This window comes from Panthera tigris, chromosome A2, assembly GCF_018350195.1.
Source record: "Panthera tigris isolate Pti1 chromosome A2, P.tigris_Pti1_mat1.1, whole genome shotgun sequence".
NCBI classification, from domain to species: Eukaryota; Metazoa; Chordata; class Mammalia; order Carnivora; family Felidae; genus Panthera; species Panthera tigris.
The window spans coordinates 160714012-160729690 of NC_056661.1; the positions used below are offsets into that span (position 1 = coordinate 160714012).

At 45.5% G+C, this 15679-nt stretch overlaps 4 non-coding genes across 4 annotated transcripts; 1 reads left to right on the forward strand and 3 right to left on the reverse strand.

The window, feature by feature from the left end:
• Nucleotides 1–1880: 1880 nt before the first annotated feature.
• TRNAC-GCA lies at nucleotides 1881–1952 on the reverse strand. Its single transcript has one exon. It is a non-coding gene; the product is annotated as a tRNA-Cys (tRNA).
• Nucleotides 1953–5417: 3465 nt separating this feature from the next.
• On the reverse strand, nucleotides 5418–5489 carry TRNAC-GCA. Its single transcript has one exon. It is a non-coding gene; the product is annotated as a tRNA-Cys (tRNA).
• Nucleotides 5490–9591: 4102 nt separating this feature from the next.
• On the reverse strand, nucleotides 9592–9663 carry TRNAC-GCA. Its single transcript has one exon. It is a non-coding gene; the product is annotated as a tRNA-Cys (tRNA).
• A 1870-nt stretch (nucleotides 9664–11533) lies between these two features.
• Nucleotides 11534–11605, forward strand: TRNAC-GCA. The gene has a single exon. It is a non-coding gene; the product is annotated as a tRNA-Cys (tRNA).
• Nucleotides 11606–15679: the final 4074 nt, after the last annotated feature.

The following is a 15679-nucleotide window of genomic DNA, read 5'->3' on the forward strand; positions in this document are numbered from 1 at the left end:
TCCATCTGTGTCCGGAGAAGAGAACACACACATCGGAGCTTTCCACTGCACGACTTTGAGCTTCCCGAGACCGTCAGCCTTGGCTTGGCCCTTTCTACTGTTCTATCCCAACACGTGGTCCCTAAAGGTTCTGTCCTTCAGCGGGATCTCTATTCCAAGAAGGAGTGGTACTCAGAACCCTTAACCACAGCTCACAGCATAGACACTGACCGATCGGAATGCACGCCAGCCGTAAACAGCCATCAGATGCCTGCCCGATGAATAAGCTTCCTCCAACCCATTGGCCAGTTGAATCCATGTGATCAGTTCATCAGCTAACTTCCCACTGACAGCCGTGGGCTCGCAGATTTTCGGCCCTGACGAATCAACTGGACTTCCACCTCCTTCAACGCCAATAGGACAGAAAAGCAATTCTATAGCCACCCCACTTTCGTGAAGGTCTTTTGCCAGCAGCAAAAGACCCCAAGTGTTGTATCGGCCTAGGCACGTGGTTCCAGAAACAGAAACTGGTTCTGCCTGTGGCAAAAGATGAGATGACCACTGTCTGTGTGGCAGGGAGCCTGCAGCGCTGAAGGGAAGGCTGGAGGCGCAGGTTCACGCGAGGCAGGGGCGACCCAAGGGGACTCAGCCAGCCAGGCCCTCGGGCGCTGCCAACCCTGGGATTTGTGTCACTCATTCCGAGTGTAGTGTGAGTCAGGAGCACCTGTTTGGCCAGCAGTGCTGGGAGAAAGGGAGGAAGGGAGAAAGGGAGAAAGGGAGAAAGGGAGAAAGGGAGAAAGGGAGGAAGGGAGAAAGTCGCCTTTATATTTGGCCTCTGCAGCTGCAAGAGGCGACATTTCTTCCACCAGGGCTCCCATAATTGGACATCCTCCAAAGATGGAAAGAAGGTTCTAAAGTTGGGAGGGAAAAAGAAAAACAACACACCTGAATCGAAACCAGGGACCTCTAGATTGTCAATCAAATGCTTCATTCAGAAACAACCAGTCTCGTCTAGTAAGTGTGTTTCAGTTCTGAACTTTAAAGCAGAGTCGAGGGGCACCTGGGAGGCTCAGTCGGTCAAGTAGCTGACTTCGGCTCAGGTCATGACCTCACGGTTCGTGAGTTCGAGCCCCGCGTCGGGCTCTGTGCTGACAGCTCGGAGCCCGGAGCCTGCTTTGGATTCTGTGTCTGCCTCTCTCTCTCTGCCCCTCCCCAGCTTGCTCTGTGTGTGTGTGTGTCTCCCTCTCTCTCTCTCTGCCCCTCCCCTGCTCACACTGCCCTCCCCCTTAAAAATAAATAAACGTTAACAAGAAATTAAAGCAGAGTTATCAGTTATGGACAGTCACCACACCTAGCAGTATGGTGCCACTACGATCTGTCACCACCCTAGCATGCCCACACCTTTCCTGCCTTTCCTGCATTCTCTCCCCTCTGCACACCTGGCCGCTCTCCGTGCCTACAGCCCATTGATGTTCACCACTGGAACGCTGTTTAACATTACATAGTGTTGTATGTTCCAAAATACTTACTTAGAACCACTGGATGTTACAATCGAAGTTAGCGGAGGGGTGGTGGGATGTGTGCCTCCACAAAGCAAAAGTTCCCAGGTACCTCCTCTGTCCGACTAAATCATAATCCCTAGGGCTCATCTGTTTTTTGTTTTTTTTTTTAACTAAGGTCCCTAAGTGCGTGCAGGCAGGCTGGGTAACCTGTGATCATAAGGTAAAGTTTGAAGAGGAACTTAGGACCTTCTGTCACACATACATCATTCATAACAGCTCCATGACATGTGCCGCATCCCAGAAGTCACCTGAGAAAAGGAAGGTGGCAATGGAGAGGACTTTCCAATAAGCAGGACCCTAACTTAGGTCACTTATTTGTCAATAAGGTAAGCCACCTACAGGGGGCACCCGGATTTGAACTGGGGACCTCTTGATCTGCAGTCAAATGCTCTGCCCCTGAGCTATACCCCCTTACTGTGGTCCTGCTCCTCATTAGCATAGTTAACCTGTGACACCACGCCTAAGCATTCCACAGTGTCCTGTACATTCTATTCACTCTTGGTCAGCCAATGAAACTGGCAAGCCCACTAGAAACTGACTGGAGACCACCCCCTGGCCAGGAGTTCACCCTTCCTTCCCACCCCCCACCCCCACCACCACCCAGAGCTTCTGGCTGGTCAAATAGCACTTTTCCATTTTGAAGCCACAATCTGAATTCCTCCCATAAACTGCAATCTCCTCCTCACCCCTTGCTCAGTACCTGGGGGGTGGGGAGAAGGGAGAGGAAGTGTAGGAATCAGGCCTGTTATGTCCATAAGAACACTTCATAACAAACCATCCCCAAATTCAGATGCATGCAACAATAAGCATTTCTTTTCATGTTCATAGGGTCAGCAACATGGGTGACAACCAGTAGATCTAGTCTGAGCTTGACCTGGTGGCCCTGCTTCAAGCTGGAGGTCCATCTGTGCTTGGTTTCTTTCTTTCTTTTTTCTTTTTTTTTTCCTGTGCTTCGTTTCTTTATGTGAGTTGGGCACAGGTCTGCTCCAAGTCTGTTTCTTCCTGGGTCCAGGTTGGAAGAGTCACAGCTAGCAGGGAAAATTTTCTCATGGCAGTGGCAGAAATGCAAAAAGGTCAAGCCCAAGCACGCAAGCAGATTTCAAGCCTCTGTTAGTATCACACGTGCTAATATCCCATCAGTGAAAGCAAGTCTTAGGACCTACCCTTAAATCAAGGGCAGGGAAATCTATCTTTTTTTTTTTTTTTTTTTTTTTTTTTTTTTTTTTTTTTTTTTTTTTTAGAGAGAGAATGTACGTGCAAGCAGGGGAGGGGTAGAGGGAGAGGGACAGGGAGGAAGAGAATCTCAAGCAAGCCCCATGCTCAGACTAATGGAGGGCTCGATCTCACGACTGTGAGACCATGACCTGAGCCAAAATCAGGAGTCGGATGCTTAACTGACGGAGCCACCCCAAACCTGTTCCACTTCTAATGGGAGGATGTGAAAAGTCTTGTGGCAAAGGGCACACATAGAACAAGTGCAGAACTGGGGCCAACATTTTAATCTACCATTATTTGCCCTCTTGGTCATAATTACTTAAATCTCTCCCACGTGCATAAGGTACTCAGCCTCATCCCAAAGCCCCCAAAGCCTCATTCAGTCAGACGAAGTCCAGGATCGTATGATATACGTTAGATCCAGATGAGGCTTCTCTCGATCCAGAGACCTATAAGCTTAAGAAACAAATTATCTACCAATCATACACCCAAAGTCCAGCGATGGTGCAGGAACAGACTTACGGCAGTAAATGTTTACGTGCAATGACTGATCACAACGGGAAACACACACGGCCATAGACATCGAAATGCTAGGCATAAGTGGCCACGCTCCCCTTTTGCCTTTTGTTACAGACAGAGCCTCCTTCTAGATACCAAATTCAGTATTTGCCAGCCTTTTTACAATAATATTGTATAACAAACCACCCCAAAACCCAGTGGCACACAACATATGCATTCCAGCAGTAGGGAAAATTCCTTGAGTCAGCTCTGGTTCTGCTACCTAGGGAGAGCTCCCTGCTCACTGTTCTGCATGACTCATGGGCCCACCCTCTAAGACGTCTTCCTTTTTTCCTTTCTCCTTCTCTGAAATTTCTGGAGAGATCATTGGAAAACATGTCCTTTGTTGCGGCTAGGCATTCTTCTCAGTTTGCTTCCCCCTATGGAATGCTGGAAGCCCAGGCCCTTTTATTCTCCAGTCTTGGTAACTTTTTTGTCCCGGCTAGTAATGTTTTCGCCAATACAGCTCTCTCAAGAAATGTGTGGGTTTTCTATGTATTTGACTCCACATGCCGAAAGCCATGACCACAATTCTGTTTGATGTATGCTCTCCCTCCAGCTCAATTATAAGTACTTGGGCACATCCTCAGTCTTTCTAGGAATACTTTTGTCCAGCCGAGAGGATATACTTAGTATCGGCTTAATTCTTCAGTGCTCTTAATGAGGTACATCTAAGCTATGAGCACATTAAGCTTGATTTGGTTTGGGGCTATGTCTTACTGGAAGGCTCTGGATTTAGCCTTTTGGCTAAAGTGATGTAATAACAGCCTCGCCTTTGTTTTGGACGGGATGGTTTTATTTTTCTCACTACGCAATTCTGAGCTATCTAGATTGCCTCTAAATTCTGACTGCAAACCAGTAAGTTGTCTTCTGAACTCAAATCTTTTTTTTTGCAGTACCTTATCAAAAACAGCCTGTAACAAAACAGCTCATGCATTCAGTATTTTTCTTCGTAATATCCTACCGCTAACACTACAAGTTCAAATGCATTTTCTGCCTTCCAGGTTATCATGAGCCCGTTTTCCCTGCCCTCAATAATAGTTACCCCACTAACTTCCCACTAATTCCCCATGCTTCATCATAAAGACATGTCATGTACTTTAGGCTTTTGTTATAGCAGGAGGCCCCTTCTGTGTGTCAATGTTAGTATTTTCCAGTCGTATTCGTAAGAGTGTTGCAAAAACGCCCCAAAGCATTGACACACGACAATAAGCATTTATTCTCATGCTCATGGGTCAGAATATTGAATGAGAATCAATTGATAGAGGCTGGGCTTGGCTGGGTAAGCCCGCTTCAGGCTGTGGGTCCAGAGGGCGTTGGCCTTTCTAGGTGAGTCGCGCTTAAGGTTGGACCACGTGTGTTCTTTCTGGGGCCCAGGCTGAAGGGGCAGCAGCTCACAGGATAAACACATCTCACAGTAATGGCAGAAATGCCAGAGGGCACACTCAAATTTGCAGGATGATCTCAAGCCCCCGCCTGCATACACCTGCTAACATCCTGTTGGCACTCACACGATGTGCCAGTTACCAATTTTTTGACTCCTGGGTCCAAATTCATGCTTCCATACCTGCCCTACAATAACGGACTGGCTTCCCTACGCCTTTCTCCTTAAGCGAGCACAATGCTAAGAGCTGTCAGTAGAGGGCGCCGGAGGGATGTTGCAGGAGAAAAGGGGCTTGTCTCCCTCTTTCCTGCTACGTGTTGTTTTGTTTTGTTTCGTTTTTCGTTTTTTTTGCTTTTCCTTCCCCTTGGTCTCTGCTGCAGGGTTGGTCAGTGGTGTGGGAGTGTGAGGACCCAGGCACGCACCCGGGGAATGAAGTCCCGCGGTGGACCCGATAGCCCCGGCTGGGCTGGTGACCATCACCCTGGGCCCTCCCAACTCCGTGCGTGCACCTGCCGCCGCCGGCCACCTGGCTGGCCTCTGCCCCTCAGAAATTTGATTCCAGGAACCTACCATACTTCAGTATGTCAAGGGAGAAAGGACGCCTGAAAAAACACCAGGGCCTGGGGAAAAGAGGTGGGGAGGGCAACTGATGACATTGTATAGAATGTGGGAGCTGGGAAGCTACTCCTCTAGGAGAGGCAATAAAGCAAAGCTCCAGCAGGGGGCACCCGGATTTGAACCGGGGACCTCTTGATCTGCAGTCAAATGCTCTACCCCTGAGCTATACCCCCTTGCATGGGATGAGGTCCTCTTTACATTATTTCACCTGTGACGCCGCACCAAACATTCCATAGGGCACTGTAAGTTCTGTTCATTCCTGGTCGGCCTGTGAAACCGGCAGGTGCACCGCAACTCACTAAAGACGGCTCTGCAGCCATAACACCGCCTTTTCGATTCCCCAGAGACCCTTTGCTTGCCTCCTAGCACTTTTCCACTACAGCCACACCTGAACTGCAGGAGGCACCAGGTTTCTGTGGACCCCAGCCCCCCCATCCTTCCTTTCTTCCCTCCTCCCTCAGCTACACCTGCTCTGCCCCATCCTCCCCAGACTCACCCTTGCTTGCTCTCTCGCCCGTTTTCCTTCACATCTTCCCCCCGTCTCCCCAGCCCAATCCCCTCCTGAGGCAGTCTCCCAGCGGCTTGGTTGGGCCCTAGAGAGGCAGGAGCCCCTGAATCCTTCCTGCAGCACAACAGAGGAAGCTAGCGAGAGGCATAAAGGCTGCTATTTGGAGACCCACAGCCCTGGCGCAAGGATCCCTGGTTTATGGTCAGAGATCGCTCTTTCTTCTGCCCCAGGGGCAGCAGAGCCCAGGCCCTGCATGTACCCACGCCCCCACTCCCACTCCCTCCCCACTGCCGACCCTCACTCACATAGGGAGGACACACACCAGTCCTTCCTAAAAGGCACCAGCACAGTAACCTATGTTCTATTACATGGCATCAGAGACCAGTGAGATTCACTTTTCAGAGACCACAGAGGATACTGAGCTATGCAATGGAAAATGCGGTAAAAGAGGGGAGATTCTTGACTCGTTCCTGTGCAGCTTGCTTGGATCATTACTGCGTTACGCGGATAACATGTTTCACTTCAAAAATAGAATGTAAATTCGAAATAAGTATTCCAGTGAGAACAAAGCAGCGCCCCATCCAGGATGTTTCTAACATAATCAACCTGCTACCATGTTGCTGGCTGTTTGCCGGCCCTATAAAACACCATCTTTTTATTAAGGGAGGTGATTGGAAAGCTGGGCACCCTTCCCTGGGGTGGCCATGTTCCCCGGTGAGGCGAAATCCATTAGGCAGAGCTGGTTCCTAGCCTCCCTGCCCGAAGTTCTGGCCTTTGTTTCTGAGGCCATTGAATAAGCCCGGGATGGATGTGAAGATCCCACTCTTTTCCGATTCGTGTCCTATCTTTCATGCATGTGACAAAGATACTGTTAATTTAACTGACATTATAAGTCAGTAACCCACAGGATCAAACCCTACTTTTGGCTGGAGGCTTTTTCAGTTATTTAGAGGTAAGAGATCAGACTGTCTGTGCCTGGCGCTGGGTAGAGGGTTTACACATTTGACCTGCGTTTTATTTCTCTGAGTCCCAATGCCAATAGAATTAGCCACTTTAATATATATTTTCTTACTGTTTTATTTATTTTTGACAGAGAGAGAGAGCGTGAGACAGAGCATGAGCGGGGGAGGGGCAGAGAGAGAGGGAGACCCAGAATCCGCAGCAGGCTCCAGGCTCCGAGCTGTCAGCACAGAGCCCCACGCGGGGCTCGAACTCACAGACTGTGAGATCATGACCTGAGCCTAAGTCAGATGCTCAACCGACTGAGCCCCCCCAGGCGCCCCTAGAATTAGCCACTTTACTGTATGGTGTCCCCTGGTGTTCTTAGCACATCAAGGCCTGGCTCTCATCATGCACTTCCTTCCACGAGACACTGGCAATATTCAACTTGCCTGCTTTGTCAGTGTGTGTCAATGACTGCCAGGTCCCAATTTGTGAATAACTAGCCAGATGTTCACTGCTTTTAGCCCCAACAAGACCAGATGATCGATGTCATGTCCCCTTCACCTCCTGCACCGAACTCTGGTATCAATTTTCGCACTGCCAGCATTCTATCTCAAAAACAGAAACTGATAATGGCTAAATGAAACAAACAAGGAAATTACTGGCACAATGACAAAAATCTCAGACCACTAAAGGAAACCTAGAGATCTACGCTCAGAAAATGGGCAGAATTAAAGGACAGCTGGTGGGGGGGGGGGGGTCAGGATCATTTACCTCCAAACAGCATCCTGGTTAGGGGGCTGATAATGCCCCCACTGTGCACCGGCTGCAGCCATCAGCCCCGCTGCCAATGCCAGAGCAGTGGCCCCCCCGGAGTAAATTCCAGACTCTTCCTGCTTGTGTGTACCTCATTCCATGTTCCAAGTCTCCATCACGTGCATGGGATCGGCTAAGCCCTGCTGGGGTTTGTGGGAGGGCAAAGTCTGGTACTTTTGCCTTTTGTAGTATAGTTATATCCTGGTTTCCACCAGCCATGCACAGCTATGGATCCCCCCAAAATGGAAAGGAATTTCAAACGTTGAGGGTGTAAGATAGTTACAAATACGTACCACAAGTATCATCAGTGAGACTGAATCAATGGCAGGATGAGGAATGGAGAAAATTGTGTAGTGCTACCAGAGACTGGGGGAAGCTTTCTAGCAAAGGCCTGACCTGCTGCTCCTCTCTTCCCCCTTTTTTTTTTTTTAAATTCTAGTGTAGTTAACATACAGTGTCATGTTAGTTTCGGGTGTCCTGTGTAGTGATTCAACAATTCTATACAATACTTGGTGCTCATCAAGGTATGTGTACTCTTAATTTCTCTCTCCTCTTCTTGCTGGAAGATGCAGTTATTGGGAATGCCAACACCAAGTCTAAATAGAAACGACAGCAAGCCCATACCATGGAATATTATTCAGTGATTAAAAAAGAAATGAGCTGTCAAGCCACAAAAAGACATGGAAGGACCTTAAGTGACTGTAGCTAAGTGAAAGACGCTGACCTGAAAAGGCTATATACAGTATGCTTCCAACTGTATGACACTCTGGGAGAGGCAAAACTATGGACAGTAAAAACATAGGTGGTTGCCAGGGATTGCCGGGAGGGGAGGGATGAATAGGGAGAGCAGGGGGGATTTTTTAGAACAGTGGAACTATCTTTCATGATGCTAGTAATTGTGGATACATGGCATTCTGCGTTGGTCAAAACCCATAAAACTGTAGGAGTCTTACTGTAAATTACAGGGTATTAATAACGTATCAATATGCATTCACCAATTTTAACAAATATACCACACTAGTGCAAGGTGTGAATGACGCGGAAACTGGGGCGGGGGGGTAAGGTGAGGGGGTATAGGAGAACTCTCTGTACTTTCTGCCCAGTTTTTCTGTAAACTGGAAACTGCTCTAAGAAATAAGGTCGGCAACATACATATTTTTAATGACAGCAGGTGGGGACTCCCTGAATTGCGAATCAGAGACCACGTGATCTGTGTTCCAAGGACCCACTGAGGAGCCAGGGCGCCTTGCCCCTGCCCCGCAATCGGTATCCAGAGCTCTTAGCATAGCAAGTCGCCCACGTCTTCCGTGGGCTCGCCTCAAGCCTGGGGGGGGGGGCGGTCTGCTGCATGGCGGAGGGGCCCCTTTCCTGCCAGGCCTCCCTCTGCACCTGGCAGCTTCTCAGGCCCCTGCCCAGGGCACCGGCTTTGAGAATCATACACATTTAGGCGAAAGGCCCTTTAAAAATCATCCAACGTAGTCTTGCCCCACACGCGTCCGTCAGATCATCTAGAGCGGGTGGGGTTGGAGGAGATAGGGGGAAGGGCAGAAGGGTGCCAGGTTTTCCCGATGGGCCCTGCAGGCCTCCCGCATCAGAGTCCCGGCTCCGAGGCCTGTGATGTCTCGCGGCTGCGGCTTCTGTGTGCGCCCCGGCCTCCTGCCTGCTTACTCACTCGGAAGGAGAAACAGTGCCTGAGATCACCAGACGTACACGTGGGCCAGAGGGTCGTGGCAAAAAGGCCTGTTTCTGGGCGGGCAATGCAATTTTCCCGCAGCAAACCACTTCCCCAAGCAGGAGATGCCCTTTCCGGCCTTTCCTCCCGCTTCCACTTCCGGTCTGCTGAGCCGTCCACAGGAAATCAGACCAATTAAAAAGCCGCCTAATTAATAGGTAGGGTGAAACCACTGCCTGAGCCGTCCACAGGAAATCAGACCAATTAAAAAGCCGCCTAATTAATAGGTAGGGTGAAACCACTGCCGGACCCGGGATGACGCGGAAAGAAAATCTCCAGGGGGCACCCGGATTTGAACCGGGGACCTCTTGATCTGCAGTCAAATGCTCTACCCCTGAGCTATACCCCCACAGATGATGTTAACTTCTAACTGACATCTTTTAACCTGTTGCAATACCCAGGTACCTTCCAGGACACTGCGACTGTCTTTCACTCAGGGGGCCTGCAGAACCTCATCGTTCAGAGTGATGCCCTGAGTGATGAAGCTTCCCCTTCATTTCCCACAGAGCTCGGTTCTTGTTTGATTTTCCTCTACTGTGCGAAAGCAGTTATCACTCAACCATCTTGTCCCTTGGTTCTAGTACCGCCTTTATTGCCTTATTATAATCAGGAAAACATTCTTCTTTTAAAAAGCTGTATATTCAAGTGAAAATATATACATAAGTAAAAGAAAGTAAAATTAAATAGATCTAACGGGCAGATCCGTATTTTAGTAGACCTTCCCCCCACCCCCCATCTCTCCCCAAAGTAAAAAACTCAAACTATATCTCAAATCACCACAGCCCCAAATGTACTGCTTGCATTGTTAAATGTCTATGGATTTACAAACATAAATATTTTCAGATTAAGCCCGGGATGGTCATAATTATCAAGGATTGTTTGAAATGTATATTTTCTAAATCATGGAGTTCCTTCCTTTACTGTGTGTGCTATTAAAAAAAAAATAAGTTGTAGTTGAGAATTATAATCCAAAGTAGTAAGCACTGATATGCATAACCTTTAACCTGTGTAGACACTTGAACCATGGCATTTTGAAATTAAAACTTTCTTTTCTCTTTGGTGAGATGAATAATTGAATAAAGTTGTCTTTATTGATATTTTATGCTATTATAAAATAAATATTTTTTACAGATGAAGAAAAACAACCTCCAGCCTAGAATTCTGAACCCAGGCAAACTAATATTTAAGCACGAGGGCAAAGGAAGGGCTTGTCAGTTGGGCAAGACCTGAGCGCGTGTATTAGAGCAGAACCCCACCATCCACAGCGGACAGAGAAAGGAGATGAGCCCTGGGGAGAAACAGGGACATGAAAAGTCCGTGGGTGACCCTCCAGTGGTACCTGCGGCCTCCTCCCAGAGCCAGCATCTCACACCTGATACCCTCATGCAGAGAACTAACAGGCTTCTCACACCAAACACAGAGGGAAGCGAATGATGAGTTCTCACTCCCAACCAGCTCCCTGCTCCATCCGTGGTGCCCACCTAAGTGCAAGGATTTCCCCCAGCAACCAGGGCCAAACACCTGCCAGCCACTGTTGGGTCACCTCTTTCTTTTGCCTCCAAAGCCGGCAGCGAGACCTGTGGGCTCCGCTGTCAGATGTGTCTGCATCTGAGCGGTTCTCTTGGCCCCCCACTGGGACCTGCGGTCAAGGACCAGGGTCCGGCCCCCACCTGGCCCGTCCTGATACTCTCCTCACAGGTCTCCCCCTTCTGTTCTTCCCCTCCTCCTATTTCCACCCAGATGATTGTTTCAAACATGAGTGAGACCACATTTCCTGCTCTGCTCAGTAGCTTACCGCCCTCCTTAGAACAAAATCCAAGGGCATGCTATAGCCTATGGAACCCAGGGTTCTAAACCCAAAGTCAGGAAGAGTGGATCCAGGTTCTGATCCTATTAATAAAGGGCTTTCTGTGGTAGGAAGACTAGTAATCTTGAATCTCTGTAATCAGATGCCCACCGTGAATGGCATAGAGACTAGCGACTCTGGGGCCCCTTCCAGCTATAAATGTCGGTGTCAGTGCTTTTCCAGAAAAAGCAGGGAGGTAGCTATAGGGAGGGGAAACTGTTGCTTGTTTTGCATCAGAGAGATAAAATTGTAGTGAGGAAGGCTTGGCAGCTTCCAGGAGGCCCAGCCAGTGAACGTTTGTAGTGAAAATTTATAGGGATGTTGGGTGTGGCTACACAGGTAAAAGGTATTACTTAGGCCCCAACCTACATCAGGGGGTATAGCTCAGGGGTAGAGCATTTGACTGCAGATCAAGAGGTCCCTGGTTCAAATCCAGGTGCCCCCTGCCGGCCCTCACTTTTGTTCATTGAAGCTGCTATTAAAGATTCAGCTCCTTTCCCTAATAGGGAGCCTCAGGATACTAAGACTTTCCAAATCTGGAGGAAAAAAAAAAGTCAGGGATAACTTAAAGCTTTGTCACCAAGCACCACAGCCCCAGAGTGATAGATTCCTCCAACTCTGACTTCATGTTTCACTTACCATGGGTCTTTTTCCGTATAGGCTTAGGATTATTTGGTCTACATGTTTTCATTGCTCCAGTCTGTGGTATGCTGGTAAATATGTAACAACCAGCTCTTGGGGGAAGAGCATGGCTGATTTTTAGTGTTTTCCAGTTTCACGCTATAAATAATCTCACCGTGGCCAATTTCAAGCTACAAACGTAAGATCACCGAACATGGAATTGGGAAGGTGTGCTAACAAGTGACTCTCTGGAGCAAGATCGGCTCTGGCACACCACTGTCCCTAATCTGTCTTCCCCAAAGAGGCAGCAATGGACTCTTTGACCCCTACTCTATCCTCACGATGCTGACCGACATCAGAGCAGTGGCTGATATCCATCTGATCGGCCATGGAATCATCCATTCGCTCAAGACATATTTGATTCCTACTCGAGGCCGGACACAGGGAAGACAGAGCTGAGCAAGAACCATCTGTGGTGAGTAGAACAGCCATATGAAGAAACGGTCAAGTGAATAACAAGAATAAGCTAAACAGAGGAGAGGGTTATCTTATTTTATTTTGTATTTTTTGGAAGAGAGTGCTGTTTCAACATAAAAGGATTTCTGATACCAGAAATATGCTAGATTAGATCATCTAAAATTCCTCCTACCTCAAAGCACCCAGAAATGCAAGATAAAATATAGCAAATATCCTTTTGTAAGTATAACGGAGCTGTCATGACAATAAAGGGTGTCTTGGGGGTGGGTGGGGGGATGAACTAAAGTTGTGACCCCAAGAATGCCCATGGCTGTGGTGAGACAGCCTAGGTGTTGAGTTTTAACAGCCATGTGGATCCAGAAGGTTAGGTCTAGACTTGGAATCCCCTCCCCCATGTAAAGTCAGACTCTCAGAGTCGCACCATTAGTAAAAGGGCGGGCTAGTAAAACACCAGCACAAGTAGACAAGAGGTCCTTGTCTTTTCAGGGGGGAGGGGATAATTCCCCTGAAAATTCATAACTACAAAGCTATTCTTGTTAGAACTTTGAATTTACACTGCCTGCAGGGTTGAGAAATTCCCCAAGCTAAAAGTTAACAGAAAAAATGTGCCCAGGCTAACAATGATTGTGGGGTACCCAGAAGAAGCAAACACAAACTCTGAAGGGCACATCAGCAAACCAGGCCCCACAGAATTCCCACGGATGAAACCTGGCTTAAAACGGGTTCACAACTCAAAATAATAAAACATATGAGGATCAGCCAACCATGAGTGAAAGCCATCAGACAAAATAAAGGATGTCAGATAAGAGAATTATCATATAGATACTATGAAGTATGGTTAAAATTATTATTATTTTTTTAAATGTTTATTTATTTTTGAGAGAGAGCAAGCGAGCAGGGAAGAGTCAGAGAGAGACGGAGACCCAGAATCTGAAGCAGGCTCCAGGCTCTGAGCTGTCAGCCCAGAGCCCAACACAGGGCTCAAACCCACGAACGGTGAGATCATGACCTGAGCCGAAGTCGGACACCCAACCCACTGAGCCACCCAGATGCCTCAGTATGGTTAAAATTATTAAAGACATAGGAAATTGAATATATAGGAATATGTGACTTTTAAAAAGATGAAGCAGACTCATATAAAATGAAAAATACAGGGGCGCCTGGGTGGCTCAGTTTGTTAAGCATCTGACTTCAGCTCAGGTCATGATCTCATGGTTTGTGGGTTCAAGCTCCACATCGAGCTCTGTGCTGACAGCTCAAAGCCCAGAGCCTGCTTCAGATTCTATGTCTCCTCTCTCTCTCTCTGCCCCTCCCCTGCTTGTGTTCTCTCTCAAAAATAAATAAACGTTAAAAAAAATTAAAATAAATAAAATGAAAAATACAATAACTGAAATTAATAGTATAATAGTGGGTTAGACAGAAGAGAGATTTGTGAGTGAAATAGAATATAAATCTTAAAAAACTACCAAGAGTGAAGCACAAAGGTCTAAAAAAATGCAAAACAAAAAAGAGTGGTTAAGAGAGGTGCAGAATAAAGACAAATGTCAAATATGAATTCTGCAAGTATAAATTATAAGGAGGAAGAGGAAATTATATATAATTATAATTATATATATAATTATATAATCATATAATATATTATTTAATATATATAAATACATATTATATATAATATATATAATTATATAATATATTATTTAATATATAATATTAATATTATATATTATTATTATATATAATAATATATAATAATTATAAGTATCCTTATAATTATAAGGAGGAATATTAAATAATACGATAGCTGAGAAATTTCCAGACTTGTACAAAGACCTCAGATTTAGGAATAAGTTCTGAAAAAGATAAATTCACACCCAGGCACATTGCAGTGAAACTTCATAATACCATAGACAAAGGGATGATCTTAAAAGTGGCCAAAGAGAAAAGACAAATCATGTACAAAGGAATAATAATTAGAATGACAGCAGACTTTTCAACGGAAACAATGATGGTTGAAAACAATGGAATGAAATCTTACACGTCAAAGACTATAAGTTATAATTCTCTACTCAGCTCAACTATCATTCAGGTGTGGAAGAAATATAACTGAAGGCTTTTAGTTCTAAGATTTCCTTGCTGAAAGAACTTTAAAACTTGTAATTCAGAAAGAAGAACACTGAACCCAGAAGGAAGGAAAAAGAGGCAAAAGAAAAAATAGTGAACAAAGATACCAGTGAGCACACTGGTAAATCTAAATAGCACAGATTAAACAAGACGAAAAATGAATTGGGGGGTGCTTAAAAATAAGACTGAACTAAAGAGAACAATTACACAGAAGACAAGGGCAATGATGTGATTGAATTAATATATTAAGGTCCTTCCAGTGTGTGAAAGGAGGGTGGAAATGCTAATTAATGTGAGACTGTAACAGATCAGGTGGTGTGTGTGTAAAAATTTAGAGTAACCCCTAAAAGTATAGAAAAAGAAGACTAAATTAGATAAATTTCAAATTAATAGAAAGAGGTGAATCAAGGTGAATTCGTCAAAGGTGAATAAAGAAAAAGTGATCAATCCAATACAAGAATGGAAAGAAAGGCATAGAAAAAATCAGAATAAATAGAAAGCACAAAATAAGATGGTAGAAATGAATCAAAATATATTACTAATCACAATAAATGCAAATGGACTACTTGCCAGTTAAGATAGAGGTTGTCATTATGGATTCAACAACAAACTCTAGCTACATGCTCTTATAAGACACCACCTGAAACATAAATATACAGAAAGTTTGAAAGTAAAAGGATGGGAAAATATATATCAAACAAATACTATCCAGAATAAAGTTAGTTTTGCTATATCATTATCAAATGAAATGAATTATAGATTAAAAGTACTATTACGGCAAAGAGTATTACCTCATAATAGTAAAATGGACTGTCCCAGGAAAACACAATTCTATACTGTATACACAGTATCAAAACATATAAAGCAAAAAGTATCAGAAATACAGGGAGAAACTGACAAATGCACAACATAAATAGATTTTAATACATCATTCTTAGTAACTGATACATCGAGAAGCAAAAAATGGTAAGAAGGAGAGGACACAAACAACACAATCAGTAAGCTTGATTTAACAGATCAAACTAGATCCTACAACCAACATTAGCACATACACGCTCTTTCAAAACAAACACAGAACAGTTTCAAACATTTATTACATCCCTGACTACAAAGCAAGTCTCAGAAAATCCTAAACAAAAAGAACATCACATACTATATTCTCTTAGTACAAGGTAAAACTCAATAAGGAAAAGAAAACTTTGAAAAGGACCCATACATTTGGAAACTAAAAAGTACGATTCAATAACCTCGTGGATAGAAAAAGAAAATAATGAAAACCAGAAAATGTTTTTAAATTGCA